This window comes from Sturnira hondurensis, unplaced genomic scaffold (assembly GCF_014824575.4).
Source record: "Sturnira hondurensis isolate 20B ecotype Veracruz unplaced genomic scaffold, ASM1482457v3 Scaffold0010428, whole genome shotgun sequence".
Taxonomy (NCBI): domain Eukaryota; kingdom Metazoa; phylum Chordata; class Mammalia; order Chiroptera; family Phyllostomidae; genus Sturnira; species Sturnira hondurensis.
The window spans coordinates 8,301,008-8,319,356 of NW_028083059.1; positions in this window are offsets into that span (position 1 = coordinate 8,301,008).

Consider the following 18,349-nt stretch of genomic DNA (forward strand, 5'->3'; position numbering starts at 1 on the left):
TGGCTGGAAGACCAAGGTTCCCACATTCACATGCAGATAAACCAGGAGGAGCAAATGTGGAGCAAGACAGACCGTGCAACCCAGGGTTCCAGCGGGGAAATAAAGCCTCAAAGCTTCTGATTGAAAACACCTGTGGGGGTTGAGGCAGCAGTGGGAGAAACTCCCAGCCTCACAGGAGAGTTCATTGGAGAGACCCACAGGGTCCTAGAACGCACACAAATGACCCACCTGGGAATCAGTACCAGAAGAGCCCACTTTGCTTGTGGGTAGTGGGGGAAGTGAATGAAAACCAGTGGAGAGTGGAGCAAGCAGCACTATTCTTTCTCAGAGGCCTCCCCAACGTGCAGCACCACAACACAGTGAGGGGGCCTTCTCTGCCCTGGTGAAAACCTAAGATTCCACCCCTTACTGCATAACAAGTGCACCGAGACAGAACAAAAATGGCCCAAACGAAAGAACAGATCAAAGCTCCAGGAAAAATACAGCTAAGTGATGAAGAGACAGCCAACCTATCAGAAGCACAGTTTAAAACACTGGTAATCAGGATGCTCAAAGAATTGGTTGAATATGGTCGCAAATTAGAGGAAAAAATGGAGGCTATGGAAAGTGAAATGAAGGAAAATGTACAAGGAACCAACAGTGATGGAAAGGAAACTGGAAATCAAATCAATGGTTTGGAGCATAAGGAAGAAATAAACATTCAATCAGAACAGAATGAAGAAAGAAGAATTCAAAAAAATGAGGAGAGGCTTAGGAACCTCTTAACGTTCCAACATCTGAATCATAGTGGTGCCAGAGGAGAAGAGGAGGAGCAAGAAACTGAAAAATTATTTGAACAAATAATAAAGGAGAACTTCCCCAATCTGGCAAAGGAAATAAACTTCCAGGAAGTCCAGGAAGCTCAGAGAGTCCCAAAGAAGTTGGACCCAAGGAGGAACACACTAAGGCACATCATAATTACAATACCCAAGATTAAAGATAAAGAGAGAATCTTAAAAGCAGCAAGAGAAAAGGAGACAGTTACCTACAAAGGAGTTCCCATCAGACTGTCAACTGATTTCTCGAAAGAAACCTTTTAGGCAAGAAGGTCCTGGAAAGAAGTATTCCAAGTCCTGAAAGGCAAGGACTTACATCCATGATGATTCTATCTAGCAAAGCTTTCACTTAGAATGGAAGGGCAGATTAAGTGCTTCTCAGATAAGGTCAAGTTCAAGGAGTTCATCATCACCAAGCCCTTATTATATGAAATGTTAAAGGGGCTTATCTAACAAAAGGAAGATAAAAAATATGAACAGTAAAATGACAACAAATTCACAGTTATTAACAACCAAACCTAAAATAAAAACAAAAACAAAGCCAACAACTACAATAAGAACAGAATCACAGAAATGGAGATCACATGGATGGTTATCAGCGGGGAGCGGCAGAGGGATACAGTGGGGAAAGGGAGACTAAATAGCATAAATGGAAGGTAGAAAATATACAGGGGGAGGTTAAGAATAGTATGGGAAATGGTAGAAGCCAAAGAACTTATATGTATGATGCATTGATATGAACTAAATGGGGGGAATTTGGGTGTGAGGGGCTGTGCAAGGCAGAAGGGAATAAAGGGGGAAAATAGGACAATTGTAATAGCATAATCAATAAAATATATTTTAAAAAGTTGCTAAATATAGTGATAAAAATGCACAAGGATCTTGTAAAACCTAGTGTTACTGTATGAAGGATAGTATAGGGGCTGAAGTTTTGATTTTTTAGAAATGTAGCAAGTACATTTTTTGATGACCTCCCCCATTTTCATTTTGAAAGCTCTGTAAAAATTCATCAAGCTATAATTTAAATGGTTTTGCAAAAAACATACAAAAACACCCTATATCAAATATTTTCGTCAGTTTATACTAGCAACTGGATTCCTTCTTCACTCTTCTGGTCAACTCTCATTAATAAAGAAAAAGTTACTAAGAAGTAAAACAGAAGACAAGAAGTTACAATAGGATTATTTTGACTTCATTATCAAAGTAAAAAGATAATTCTCACATGAATTTCATATTAACAACCATTCAAAAGTTTCATTCGTTAGTCTATCCTCTACTGTCTTTTTGTGTGTTTCGGTTCCGTAAATAAGTCCCTCTAGGTAGTCAGTTTCCGTTATAGGTCACTCGGGTTACTCCTTACACAGGTAAATGCATTGACATAGTACTTTGAATTATCAAGTCTAGAAGACAATTATATAAACAGTTGTGTTTATGAGCCTAACAATTGGTACTGATTTTAAGCAAATTAAAAATTTGATTCAACTTCCATCTGATTGGACAGGAACTCCACTTCAAATGATCGTCATGTACGACATCAGATGAAGTGGTTGACCACACCACAGCATAGAATTTGTCCCTGTAAAACCATCAACCTTGTGCAACCTGGAGGGAATGAAAAATAACATTCATTTAAAACCTTGCCCCTTTCATTCCAAGTCTTTCTACCACTTAAGGACATTCCATAGGTGTATTTGGTCTCTGTAACTTAAATAGAATACAGTCTAGCTTAGGAAAAAATGTATCTTTAAATAAAATTCAATAAGCAATTACTGGCAAAACCTCAGCTTACTGGGTGAGAAAGGTAGTCAGAAACCTTTGAAATTTATACGCTTACTGAAAAGTCTATTAATCAGTCCACACTTCAGAAAAATAAGACAATCAAGATAATGGAAAATTCTGAAATAAAGATCTAGAATCTAAAGATCACTGTCGTAGTATTTATTCCTCTAGTGTTAGGGGCTCCAAATTAGACAGGAAAGTTGGTGGCAGAATATACAGGGTCCAGCACAAGTAATGACTATTATTTATCACAAAATCATAAGCATGTAATTCTTAACAGAACAATATTCCACTCAAGCACACCGTATGACATTTTAGGTGAAATGTTCAAATTAAAACTATGCATTATTACAGCCATATTATTACCTCCCAACCACGCTCACGCAGGCCTCATTTCTGCCTGACCCTGCACATCTAAAGTGAAACAAATAACAATGCATCCTCCCACCCATTTGATACATATTTATGGAAAACTTCCATGACCTGTATCTGGTGACTGGAATACATACTGTGGGTCATTAATGGTTTTCACAAATCACAGCTCCAGAACCATAAATCAGAGAATTTCACAACCAAAATGAACTAAAAAGCAAAATAGTGACAGATTCATAGATAGACAGCAGGCTGACAGTTGTTGGGGGTGAGGGATTGGCTGGTGGGAGGTGGGATTGAATGAAAAAGAAAGAACTTGGATGGCACTGTGGTGAACGCTGGGCGTGGGAGGTGGAGGAGGCTGTAGGGGGATGAGTGGTGGTGAACACACAATCCAGCGTACAGATGACATGTTGTTGTAGAACTGTGTATCTGATACCTGTATCATTTTGTTAACCAATGTTGCCCCAATAAATTCAATAAAATGGAAAAAAAAAAGAAAATGCTATGACCACAAGCAGTTAAAACACAGACTGAAACTGATTTATATTGGGAATATCTCACTAGTCAAAAGCAACACGGAGGCCCAGTATGAGCACACACACACTAGGCCAACAGTAGACATACTATGTATGTTTCTGCCTGGTTTGGTGAGGGAGTATTGCAATAAAAGGGTGCTCTTACATTGTGAATCATCAAATACCCTGTGTGGAGACACTCAATGGCTTTGGTATCTAATATGAAACTTCCTTTAAGTGAACTCTCTGCTACATTCTTTAAAATAATTGCACAAGTAAAAAGTGAATGACAATAATAATGAATAAGAAATATGCAGGTAGAGAAACTGCGGCTCTGGTCCTGAAGCAACGTACATGATCTGTCTATACCTGCCAGGTACTGACCAGACAGGTTAGACTAGTAAATTAGGCTGGGAAGTCTTACTGCTAAGTATCTAATTTAGAACCAAAACCAAGTGCACACAAGAATAGAACAGTTCCACACTCTTATACAAGTTGCCTTTCTCATGGCTGATATCCTTACATTCACTCTAAAAGTGGTCAGGTTGGTATCAACAGCATGTTGTAAAGTCCAAAAATTCACCTGGTCCATCTTTAGGATTAGCGGTTAAAGTGTTTCTTTCCCCGCTACAAACTGGAGGCAGTACTGTATTGCCCAATATTATATCTACAAAGTTCAAGATTTCTGTAATTAAAATCATATGTACATACTCACATTTCTCAAACTGGTTGCAAGTATCAGCATACTCTCAGCTGATTATTATGAGTGAGACAATTTCAGACTTTTCTTTTTGAAAATAAATTACTCATTTATTGTATTCTATTCCGGTTCTTAACATAAAGTGCCAATTTGCTCTATATCACTTTTTCATGGAAAATTATTTTTGTCTAAAGATATTTTTTATCTTGAAATTACTTCATACATTGCAAAATTACAAGAGCACAAAGAACCTCTTTTATTCTCTGAACTACCTGAGGGTATGTTGTTAAAATCATTGCCCATCACCCCTAAATACTTTGATGTGTGACTCTTACAAACATGACCAATCTCCTAAAATCCTAAATGACCCCAATACAACCCTCAAAATAAGAAATTAGTGTTGCTACAGGCTACCATCTTATCCTGAGACCCAATCACTCTTGGCCAATGGTCTCTTTCATGCCCCGTGACAGCGAAGTGATCCCGCGCAGAGTCACGTGTTGCATTTCGTTGTCACATTTCTTCAGTCTCCTCTGTTCTGGGCAAGTTCCTCAGTCTTTTCTTGACTTTGACAACTGCCACACTTTTGAATATTACAGGCCATCTCTTTTGGGGGAGAAAAGTAGACAGATCTCTCTAACTGGGGTATCTGGTGTTTCCCTGTGGTTACATTCAGGCTACACATTCTTGGCAAAACTCTTACAAAATTAGTGTCATGATATTCTCGCGGCGGTGGTATGTGATTTCAGTTTGAACCCTTACAGATGATATTTACACGGGTCACTCAATGAATTTCATTTTAACTCACTGGATTTTTAAAAGCACGCCTGTTTACATTTTTAAGACAGTTGCTTAAGGACAGTATACATTAATTTCCACTGTCTGCTGGAATTGATATCAGTTTTTGCAAAATGTAAACATCGTGTACGCTCCAGTCCTTTAGCACCCCCAGCAGTTGCAGTGCAGAACCATAGGTCATCTGTATTACAGCTATGTAGATGCTAAAACCCACAGGGATGTGCTGAACTTTGTTGCTTTAAACAGTCACTTGTACTATAACGACATCAAAGAAAAACTCTTTTATATTTACCCAAATATCTGCCATTTGTCGTTACTTCCTAAGAATGCATTCCCCTCTGGTATCGTTTTCCTTCAGACTGAAGAATATTTCTTATAGTAGTTCAAACCTGCCAGTGAACTTTTTTCTTAGTTTTCTATCTTAGAATTCTGGACCAACATTTTCCCCAAACTTTAGAGATATTATCTTCCTCTGGCATAGATGGTTTCTGGTAAGAAGTGAGGTCGTTCCTGTCCCTGTCACTCTGTGTCTAAGGTTGACTGGGCCCCACATGCCCCCACACTGGGTGTTTTGGTTTTCCATGGTTTGCCATGATATGCCCAGGATTTTTGGTTGTTTTGTATTAATTCTGTTTGGGGTTTGCTAGCTTATTTGAATCCATAAATTATTTCTTTCATTTGATCTGGGAAGTTTTCAGCCGTTATTTCTTCAAAAAATTTTTCTACACCATTCTCTCTTCACTGTGTGGAATCCCAGTTACATATTTAAAACTTGTTGATATTATCCCACAGGATCCTGAGGATCTATTCATGCTTTTTTTTTAAAGATTTTATTTATTTATTTATCTTTAGAGGGGAAGGAGAGAGGGAGAGAGACATCAATGTATGGTTGCCTTTATGCATCCCCTGCTGGTAGTTAGCCTGCAAGGAACCGGCCTGCAACCCAACCATGTGCCCTGACTGGGAATCGAACCTCGATCGTCTGGTTCGCAGGCCCGCGCTCAATCCACTGAGCTACGCCAGCCAGGGCTATATTCATGCTTTTTAAAAATTTTTTTATTTTTATTTTTTTAAAAATTTTATTTATTTATCTTTAGAGGGGAAGGGAAGGAGAGAAGGAGAGAAGGATTGATGTATGGTCGCCTCTCGTGAGTCCCCTGCTAGGAACTGGCCCGCAACCCAGGCATGTGCCCTGACTGGGAATCGAACCGCGATCGTCTGGTTCGCAGGCCCGTGCTCAATCCACTGAGCTACACCAGCCAGGGCTTCATGCTTTTTTTTAAAAAAAAAATTATTTCACTTCTCCAGGTGGGAAAATTTGTATTGATCTAATTCCAGTTCATTGCTCATTTCTTCTGTTATTTTCATTCTATTATTAGCTCTATGCAGTGATTTTTTAAAGTCAGATATTTTATTTTTCAGTGCTTCAATTTTGTTTAGTTTCTTTTTATATTTTCTATTTTTCTTCTGAAGATTCATGCATTTTCATACACTATAATCATGCTTTCCTTTGCTTCAATGAGCTGAGTTCCTACAGCTGCCTCCAAGTCCTAATCCGATCCCTCTGCTGGGGTCATCTCAGTGTTAGCCTCCATTATCTTCACCCTGGAAAATGGGTGACAGTGTTCTGGTTTTCTTCATATGTCCAGTAATTTAGGATTGTCTCCTCTATATTTTGAACTCTATGCTGTGGGTACTGTGGATTCAATAAATTCTGAAGAGTGTCGTCATGTTGGTTGTGTAGGGACGTCACACTGCTTAAACTACAAATTTGGCCTTGCAGACATTAAATCAAATATCATTTAATTATTTTAGCCTTTGCTAAACCTGCTCTCAGTTTGCTGTTTGTGTGTGGTTTGGAGCTCAGCCCGAGACTGGGAAAGTTTATACCTAGAATTTTAGACTCCTGTTCCCCAGATTTCTGCTTTTCCAAACCCGGACTCCTTTCACTGTGCAGTGGCTTTGGTTGTCCTCTTTTCTTCAGGCCAAAAAACCTGGCAGGTTTTCTGTCAGAGTTTTGGCCACCCTGTCCCATGACTGTGACCGTCCTCAGGTTAAGCCTCAATATGGGAAACTTGCCCCATTCCAGAGCCTTCTTTTCAGTTTTAACTCCTCTCCAAAGTATGCGCTTCCATTCATTCTCAAGAACCTTCAGGTAATGGGAATTTTTGTTGTTGCCCAGAGTTTAAGTTATCTCTAGAGGGACTGATCTATTAGGAACTCATTCCGCCATAACTGAAGCAGGATTCAGTCTAAGCTTATTTTTAAAACAATGAAAAAGATCACATACTACTAGGCTAGAACCTCATAATTAGAAGCTTAAGGATGTCTTTAGGAATAGATGTTGAATTAAGAAAATTAAATATTACCTTCACTGACATTCCCATTTTATTTCTTTAACATGCCCCCCAAATCTGTGGACCATGGGCAAATCATAGAATATTGGCTTACGATATCCAGCAAATGTGGGCCTAATGTGTAACATGTGATGATGTCCTCAGCACTTGGAACGCAGCATGTGAATAAATTCCCTACACTCAAGGAGTGTACATTCCAGTGTGCGACACCAACAATGAACACACAAATACATGCAACAATTTCAGGTTGGGGTAAGGTGCTATGAGGAGAAGAGAACGGGGGTAAAAGGAGGATTTGCTGGTTTGAATATGATGGATGACAACTCTGAGGAGGTGGCTTGAGTAAAGTGAGAAAGCAACAGGCAAGGATCCAAGGAAAGGCGTTTCGGGTAGGGAGAAGAGCAAAGGCAACGGTCTGGAGATGGGAAAGGGCTGGGCTCACTTGACGAATGGGAAACTGGAGTGCAGTAAGTGAGGGCAACAGTTACTGGGAAGTTGCCTAACACAGTGATTTTCAACTATTATGACTTTTTAAAGTATGCAATACCTATCTGCCTGTTTAGTCAGGGACACTGACCTCTTTCCCCTTAGATAGTCAAATTAAAAAATGACAACAGCCAACACAATAGCTATCTGGTCAATGAAACAAATGATACTTTTAATTGTCAGATTGACAAAATACATTTTTGTGTGCTGCAGAATTTTAGTAATTAGCTTATGCATGCCATGAGATGAAAAAGGTTGAAAATAGCTGGCTCAGTTGGTTGGATCACCATCCTGTACACCAAAAAGTTGAAGGTTCGACTCCCAGTCCAGGCGTACACCTAGGCTGCACTTTTGACCCCCGTACGGTGGGAGCACGTACTGGAGGCAACTAATCAATGTTTCTCTCTCACATCAATGTTTCTCTTTGTCTTCCCTTCCCTCTAAAATCAATAAACATATTTTCAGGTGAAGATTTAAAAAAGGAAGAGAGAGAGAGAGAGATGTAGCCAGAGCATTTTAGATTGGGACTCGTGTAGACCCTTGTCAGTTTTTTGACTTATTCTCTCTGTGATAGAAAGCTATTGAGAGGTCAAAAATAGGAGAGTTGTGTGTTTTATGTTTTATTTTTAGTTTCGTAAACATTTGATTTATTTACTACTAGAGAGAGGAGAAAGAGAGGGAGAGAAACACCATTGTGCAAGAGAGACATTGATTGAATGCTACTCACATGACCCCAGCTGGGAACCTGGCCCGCAACCCAGGCATGTGCCCTGACCGAGAATAGAACCAGAGACCTTTCAGTTCACAGGCCAGCACTCAATCCACTGAGCCACACAAACCAGGACATTATTTTTAAAATAGGAAAATGAGACTGGTTGCTGTATAGAGAGAGCACTGTTGTGGAAGTGAGGTTGGAGCTCCAGAGAAACACTAATGGAGAGGTGGGAATTCATAACCATGTTTTATTTTGAAGCAGGATTTGCTATTGAATTTAAAGAGAGACATGAATGAAAAAATTATACCTCTTCTTCATATTTTAATTGCCATTAATGTGATTATTGATTTTTGGCACAATGGATCATCATTTGCATTGTGTCATTTTCATTGTTTTCCTTTGTTATCAATGAACACATTTTCACTCACCGGTATCTTTTGGTTGGCTAAATAAACTAATACAGGTTGCTACATATAAAGGTAGAATCTTAGTACATTTATATGCAAAGTGAATGGAATTTTGACTTGGATACATAAGTTTTTATATTTTGGCATGCCTGTGTAACTGTGAACACTGTGTTTACTCAATTCTCCCAGTTCTCCTTACATAGTCTACTGTAAATTTCAGGATGGGGTTCAACCCAATGTCATTTGGTTTTTAGTTAACAGCAGGAAGTGAAATTGATGATCAGCACTGTTAAAATACAGCCATCCCAGGTATCCAGAATGTGCATATATGAATCAAAGTTCAAAATTTTTTTGAGACATTAACACTTTAAAACATACTTGGCATTTTCATAGAATGGATATTCCATAAAACTGTTTAGGGTATTGTATTAATAAATTCTAATTTCTGTCCTTGCTGCTGTGGCTCAGTTGGTTGGAGCATCATCCTGTAGCCAAGGGGTTTTGGTTCGATTCCTGGTCAGGCACAAGCCTGGGCTGCAGGTTCAATCCCTGGTCAGGGCAAGTATGGGAGGCAACTTTTTGGTGTTTCTCTCTTGCATCAATGTTTATCTCTTCCTCTCTTCATTCCTCTCTAAAAGCAATGGAAAATGTCTTTGGGTGAGGATAAAAAAATTGTAATATCTAAGTAGAAACACTAGTATTCTTTTAAATTAATTTTGTAAAAGATTAGCTATTTTTTCAGAGAACCCTAAATTGATCTTGATACAAACATACATACATCTATGTTTAGATGGATATGTACATATACTAAATTGTAAAAAAAAAACAGTAGGGGAATAAGAAATAATTCAATGCTGCTGGTACCGATCTGTTTCAAGTTCTTTGTCTAACTCCTACTTCATTTTACCATGGCTGGTCAAGGCCCTGGAAAAATATTCCCAAATCTCCAAAATAATGATTTGTTACCTCAAAAAGCTGGTTTACAATATAGAGGGTCTTCTATTTCTTGTACTGATTATTACTTAATAACTAAATCAGGATAAAAGACAAAAGACTATGTGAATCAAAGCAAGGTACACCCAAGGCCTAGAACCCCTTTCAAAGCTATGGTAGTTGGCAGTTGTTTTTTTTTTTTTTTTATCTTCACCTAAGGGGTGTGTGTGTGGGGAGAGAGAGAGAGAGAGAGAGAGAGAGAGAGAGAGATCTGTTGCCTCTTGCATGTGTTCTGACCAGGTAGGGGTGCGTCCTGATCTGAAATCAAACCACAGCCTGTTGGTGTATGGACGATGCTCAGAGCGACTGTGCCACCAGGTCAGGCAAAGCTGCAGTGGTGCTTCTGTTTTGCTTTTTTCAAAGAACTAGCTTTTGGTTTCATTAATTTTCTCAATCATGTTTTCAATTTGAATGGTTTCTGCTAAAATCTTTGTAACTTCTTTCCATCTGCTTGCTTTAGGTTTAATTTTGCTTCTTATTTCTATTTTCTTAACATAAAGGCATAGATTATTTACTTGAAATTGTTTTCTAATTTAAAGCTATGTAATTCTCTTTGAGTGCTGTTAGCTATATTCCACAAATTTTGATATGGTGCATTCTTATTTTTGTTTAGTTACAAATATTTTCTAATTTCCCTTGAATCATTGTCTTTGATGTTTGGATTATTTAGAAGTGTTTTGTTTAATTCTAAATGTTTGGAAATTTTTTAATGTTAGTGATTTCTAGTCTAATTCCTTCATGATCAGAAGACATACTATGTAGGATTTCACATCTTTTAAATATATTAAGGTTTGTTTTATGACCTAGGATATAGTCTATCTTGGTGAATATTTCACACACACTTGAAAAAAAGTACTATTTTGTTGTTGTTGGATTGAGTGTTATGTCCTTCAGACTAGCAGGTTGATGATATTTTCAGTTCTTTTATACCTTTGCTAATCATCTATCAGTTCTATCAATTATTGAGAGATTAATAAAGTACCAGTTATAACCATGGATCTATTTCTTTCAGTACTGTCAGTTTTTCTCCATGTATTTCAGAGATGTTCTTAGGTAAATGCACATTTAAAATTGTGTTTTAGTGGCTTGACCCTTTTATCATTATGTAACATTCATCCTTATTCCTACTATAATTTTTCGGTCTTTGCTCTGCTTGGTCTGATGGTAATATAGCCACTCTAGCTTTCTTTTGATTAGTGTTTGCATTCTAAATCCTTTCCTACCTTCTTACTTACCTATATCATTATATTTGAAGTGAATCACTTGTAAAGAGCATATACTTTGGTAATGCTTTTACCCATTCGATTGATTTCTTTTAACTGGTATGGTTAGACCATTTACATTAAAAAAAATATTATGCTTTGACCTGGCTGGTGTGGCTCAGTGGATTAAGCATTGGCCTAGGGACAATCCCCAAAAGGGTCACTGGTTTGATTCCCAGTCAGGGCACATACCTGGGTTGCAGGCCAGGTCCCCGGTGGGGGGGGCGGGTGCATGAGGCAAGCACACATAGATGTTTCTCTCCTTCTCTTTCTCCCTCCCTTCCCCTCTCTCTAAAAATAAATAAAAAATCTTAAAAACTATTATGCTTAAATTTTGGTCTGCCATTTTGTTATGTTTTCTGTTTGTTCTCTTCATTTTTTTTTTGTTACTCTGCTTCCCCCTTTGTGCCTTCTTTTGGATCATTTGAATGTATTTAGGTATTTCATTTTGACTTATCTTTTTGACTATATTTCTTTGAATAGTTTTTAAAATGTGGATTCTTTTGATATTATAACAAATACACTTTCACACTCTACTTAGAAATTATATTTCCAACTTCAAGAATTGTGTTAGCACCATATTTTACCCTTCATTTTTCCCCTTGATTTTGTAGTTGTTTACAAATTACATTTACATACAGTGACTCCCATAACACAATGTTTTCAACTGTCAAAAACATTGTTTTTTTATACTCACATGAGGACATTTTTTCACTGCTTTTTAGAGAGAGAAGAAGGTAGGGATGGGAAGAGATAGAGATGAGAGAGAGAGAGAAACATCAATGTGGAGAAACAATGACTGGCTGCCTTCTTGTACATACCCTGACTGAGGATTGAACATGCAACCTGGGTATGTTGCTGGCTGGGAATTGAACCTGTGACCCTTTGACCTACGGGATGATGCTCCAACCAAGCAGGACTCAAACACATTTTAAAGAACACAAGATGTCTTCATTTCCTTCTGGTACGATTTCTCTTCTACTTGGAGAACTTCCTCTAGCAATTCTTTAAAAAAATGATTTTATTTATTTTTAGAGAAAGCGGAAGGGAGGGAGAAGAGAGGGAGAGAGACATGGATGGGAGAGAGAAACATTGATCGGTTGCCTCTCACGTGCCCCAACTGAAACCACCCCACAACCTCAGACATGTGCCCTGCCTGGGATTGGACCAGCGACCTTTTGCCTGGTGGAATGACACCCACCCAACTGAGCCACATTGGTAAAGAATCCTTTAGCAACTCTTTTAGGGCTGGCTTGTTGCAAGACATGCTCTTGCTTTTCTTATTCTGACAGTGTCTTTACGTCACCTTTGTTCTTGAAGGATATTTTGCTGGATATATTATTCTAGGTTGACAGTACTTATTTTAAAGCACTTTATTTTTTAAATATATTTTAATTGATTATGCTATTACAGTTGTCCTGATTTTTCCTCCTTCACTGCCTTCCTCCCAGTACCTCCTATTCCCTCTGGCGATCCATCCCTACCACCCCCTCTCAGGCCCCTAGTTCAGGTCCATGGCCATGCATATAAGTTCTTTGGTTTCTCCATTTCCTACACTGTTTTTAACATCTCTGTCTATTTTGTACCTACAAATTGTGCTTCTTAATCCCTGATCATTTCCCCCCTTCTCTCCCTTGCCCCTCTCAACTAATAACCCTCCAAATGATCTCCATATCTATGATTTTGATTCTGTTCTGCTTGTTTTAGTTTGTTTTTTAGATTCAGTTGTTGACAGTTGTGAATTTATTGCCTTTTTAATGTTCATAATTTTGATCTTCTTTTTCTTAAATAAGTCTCTTAACATTTCATATAATAATGGTTTGGTGATGATGAACTACTTCAGCTTTACTTTGTCTGGGAAGCACTTTATCTGCCCTTCCATTCTAAATGATAGTTTTGCTGGACAGAGTAATCTAGGTTATAGGTCCTTGCTTTTCATCACTTTGAATACTTCTTGTCAATCCCTTCTTGCCTGTGAAGTTTCTTTTGAGCAATCATCTGAGAGTCTTATGGGAACTCCCCTGTAGGTAACAAACTTCTTTTCTCTTGATGCTTTTACAATTCCCTCTTTATCTTTAACCTTTGGCACTTCAATTATGATGTGTCTTGTTGTGGTCTTCTTTGCATCCATCTTGTTTAGGACTTTCTGTGCTTTGTGGACTTGCATGTCTGTTTCCTTCACCAAATTAGAGGATTTCTTTCATTGTTTTTTCATATAAGCTTTCAATGTCTTGCCCTTTCTCTTCTTCTTCTGACATCTCTATGATTCAAATGTTGGTATGTTGTCCCAGAGGCTTCCTATCCTATCCTTGTAGTTTTGGATTCTTTTTCTTCTTCTTGTTCTGTTTGAATGTGTTTTTCTTCCTTATGTTTCTAATCATTGATTTGATTCTTGGTGTCATCCAATCCACTCTTGATTCCCTGTTAAATTTCATTTCACTTAGTGTAACCTTCATTTCTGTGTGGGTCTTTTTTATGTTTTTTAAGTACCCAATGAGTTCCTTAATTGAGCATCCTTATAACTAGTGTTTTGAACTCTGCATCTGATAGGTTGCTTATCTTCATTTTGTTTAGTTCTTTTTCTGGAGTTTTGTTTTACTCTTTCATTTGGGCCATATTTCTTTGCCCCTCATTTTGGCAGCCTCCCCAATTCTTCCTATGTAGTAGGGAGTGCTGCTTTGACTCTCTGTCAGCGTAGTGTAGTCTATTGTAGAAAAGCGCACCCATAGTTGGATGGGGCAGACCCTTAGGTAACTGCCAGAGCAGGGCAACCTGTGTGAACCAGGTTGATGGAGTCTCCAATATGGTGTAACTGCTCTGTGGCTCTGTGTGAGGGAGGGCTCAGAAAATGGACAATGGCTGCTGCCTGACTGCTGAAGTTTTGTTCAGGAGGAAGCTGTCTCCTGGCACTCACCTTGGTTCTAGACACTTCAGTGTCTCCCAGTATGTCAGTGTGCTTTTCCAGCTGCTGCCCTGGTGCTGGAGCCCAGGGCAAGTGAATCTGCATAAATCCTAGGGCCACTGCAGGCCCTTTAAGAGGAGACACCTGAGAATCCTGCAGTTTCTTTCACTGCCCCAACCCATGCTGGTTTGGGGGGACTTATCTTCCTGGCACTGGCACCCTGGGATGGGTAGTCAGGTCTGGGACTGGGATTCCTCGCTCCCAAGGTATCCCTCCTGATTTTTACCCACCACATGTGGGTGTGGGACCACCCATTCTGTGTCTCTCTGTCTCCACCCCTCTACCCATCTGGATGAATGTGACTTCAATTCCTTGGTTGTTGGATTTCCATACAGCTCAATTTTTTTGACATTTCTAGGTGATAGTTGTTTTATAATCTAGTTGTAATTTTTATTGTGGTTGTATGAGGAGGAGAGCAATGTTTACCTACTCCTCCATCTTGACTGAAGTCTAGTGTTGAATTTTTTTTTTTAAATATCGTATTTATTTATCTTTAGAGGGGAAGGAGAAGGAGAGAAACATCAATGTGTGGTTGCTTTTCGTGCATCCCCTGCTGGGAGTTGGCCTGCAGGGAACCGGCCTGCAACCCAGGCATGTGCCCTGACTGGGAATCGAACCAGGATACTCTGGTTCACAGGCCCGCACTCAATCCACTGAGCTACACCAGCCAGGTAGTGTTGAATATTAAAAAATTGAATTAAATATTAACTTCAAAATGGGAAAAGCCAATGTCCATATAATTAAGTTGCAAATAAACTTTTGTAACCCATTTATGAGTTTGGAACCATGTTTGGTTAAGTCCAGGTTAATTTGATCTGAGTCCTTGCATTTGTTAATTTCTGGCTGTGGCTGTCAACTGTCATATGTACAGAGTCAGTCTGAAGTTTGGAATTTAATTTTTGAAAATATAAAACATCTTGATCTCGAGGAGCTTGTTGCGGAGTGGCCTGGGTCCGTTCACATCAAGTCTCCCAGGTGTCTTGTGTGCTGTGTGGTTCCCTGACTCCCTCAGAGCCCTGATTCCTCGATGTCAAGCAGTTTCCTTGTGCAGTGAGCTTCCCTTGAGGTGGAGTCAGCAGGTGGGGACAAAGGTGTGCAGCACTTTCTCCTCCCAGATCAACAAGCTCTACTCCCCAACAGCTTCCTGAGAGACTCAGTCAACTTTGAAGACCAGTGAAATTTTGAGCCCATTTACATCACCATTAGTGCAGCTCTCTGCAGCCAGGGAGATGCTTCATCTTTAAGAATTCATGATACCGATGGGATGGTTGAATCAACTACATTTCTTGGTTAGAGACTGTGTCAGTCTAGCTTGATTTTTCAAGGTGTGATCAATCCATTCCACTTTGCTCCTACAGCTGGTTGTAGTCAGTATTTCAAAGTCTCTGAAGCACACTCCTCTGTAGAGTGTCCATTCCCCTGCGGTTCCCTCTTGCATCAAGCTGACGGGAATGTTAAGCTCATCTTGGTCGGTCCCTTCTTTTTTCAAGGGAAGCCAAGTTCCCATTGAACAACTTAGGAAAGCTAGTTTGTGTAGTTTGTTTCAGCACATTTCTGTGGTTGAAAGACTAGTTGAACCATCTGCTGAGTCTTGCCAGTAGAGGATATTTGTTGGATGGTGCAAGCAGTTGGGCATTTGATGAGGGGATTCCCTTCTAGTGCAGTCTGTCTTGTTCTTTGTGGTGTGGGGGTGCTCGGCTTCACGCCTGTGTGTTTGGATTCTGTTCATGAGCAGCTGCTGGCTGTCCTGTCTGTGCCTAAAGTACTTTAAAAATGGTGCACCACTTTCTTCGACATGTAATGACTTCTAATGAGAAATCAGCAGTCATTTGAATCTTTATTTTCCTATAAGTGATATGTCATTTTCTCTGGCTGTTTTCTTTTCTCTCTCTTTTTAAAAAGTAATTTAAGATTACTGTATTTCCTTATGAGAGGAACATTTTTTTTTGTTTTTTAGATTTCACTTATTTATTTTTAGAGAGTGGAAGAGAAGGAGAAAGAGGAGGAGAGAACTATCATGTGTGGTTGCTTCTCATGTGCCCCATACTGAAAACCTGGCCTGCAACCCAGGCATGTGCCCCGACTGGGGATTGAAGTGGCAACCCTCTGGTTCAAAGCCCATGCTCAATCCACCGAGCTACACAAGCCAGAGCTTCTCTGGCTGCTTTCAATCTGAACTTCTGAAATCTGTAGGTTATGCCCTTCACCAAAATTGGTGAGTTTTTAGCTATTATTACTTCAAATACTTTTAATTGCTCTGTCTTCCTTTCTATCCTTTTGGGGCCCTAATTACAAGTACACAGACTTTTTGATATTGTCCCACAGCCCCTGAGGCTTTGTTAATTTTTTTATTCCATTTTTTCCTATTGTTCAGATTGGATACTTTCTATTAATATACCTTCTAGTTCAGAGTCTTTCCTCTCTCATTTTCATTCTGTAATTGAGCCCGTGCAGTGGATTTTTACTCATTATTGTATTTTTCAGTTTAAAATTTTTCATTCATTTCTGTTATTTCTAGTTCTATGCTGAGACTTTCTATCTCCCCATTTATCTCAAGAGTGTTCACCTTTACTCTGAGCACTTTTATAATAGCTGTTCTAAAGTTTTTATTAGCTAACTCCAACATCTGTGTCATGCTGGCATCGGCATCAGCTACTTTTTCATCTCCCATGTGTTTTTCCATTTTTTGTACATTTAGTAATTTTGAATTGTATACTGAACATTTAAATATTGTTATGAGTGCCTGAGTTTTATTTAAATTTTATGGAGATTGTTGAAATTTTTATTTTAGAAGGCAATCTGGTTGGACTCAGGCCAAAAGTTCCAACCAGTCTTGTAATTTCAATGTAATTTGTTTAAAAAAAAACTTTTATTTAGATCTAGCTCATGTGTATGTGCCACCCAGTGGGCAGTTTGGGACTTGGGTCATAGGTAAACTGTAATTCTGTTCTCAGATTCTGTATGCTACTTAATGAGGGTAAGGCTAAGAATAAACGACTTTATGGGCTTGCTTTGCTGATCTCTTCCCTCCCCAAACTTTACAGTTCTCTGGGCCCCCCTTTTAATCCTCTATCCGTAGAGCTGGGGCTTTATGTACCCCACTCCATCATGTGAATGCATCCCCATCTGGGCCAAGCAGTGGGAAGACAGAACAAAAGGAAGGAGGATTTACCACAGCCTTTTGGGACCACAGCACCTCTGATTGTAGAGCACAATTCCCCTGCTTCAGAATTTTAGCTGTCCACGGGCTTCCCACTGCAGGCGCACAACAAAACATAGAAAAGAAGAATGTAGCATTTCCTTACTTTTTGCTGATCATTGGGAGACTCCTTACCCACTCTGAGTGAGAATTAGAGAATCTCTCCCAGAACTCTGCCTACACAGATGACCAATTCTGGGCTTTATGCAGCCTTAAGCACAGGAAGAGGCGATAACTTATGGCATGTGAAACTTCTTCATGCTGCCTGCTACCTTTTCCTTCTCGCAGTCCTCAGGTAGCTGGTCCGCGCACTCAAAATAGCTGCTCTCTGTAGGTTTTGTAACTGGGAGATAGGGTGAAGTGTGCTTATTCCAAGTTACCCTGAACTGTAACTTCAAAGGCAGCTTTTGATAAACTCATGACCATTATGCTTACCCGAGGGTGATGTTTATGTGCTTCAAAATCTTTGGACACCAGGACAGTGCATGTGTGGAGTTAGGAGTGTGTGGGAAATCTTTGTATTTTCTGCTCAGTTTTGCTGTGAACTTAAAACTGTTCTAAATATAAAGTCTATTTTATTTTTATTTAATCCTCACCCAAAGATATGTTTATTAATATGAGAGAGTTGGAGAGAGAGAGAGAGAGAGAAACTAGAAACTGAACCTGCAACTTTTTGGTGTATGGGACAATGCTCCAACCAACTGAGCCGCCTGGCCAGGGCTAAAATCTATTTTAAAATGGAAAGAAAATGTCCTAGGTGAATGCTTCTCACACTTCAGCATATTTATTTACCACAAGTCACTGATCAAAATTTGAGAACTACTGTTGGGACATAACCTGGGTTCCCCGGAAAGCACTGCTGAAGCAGGAGGGCTCTGTGTTACTTATTAGGGAGTAAAGTTCTGGAAGAGCAGAACGAAGCAGGTTAGGAGGGAGGTAACACGAGGACATGCTATGTAGCTGGCTGCTGCCAAGTGGGACTAATT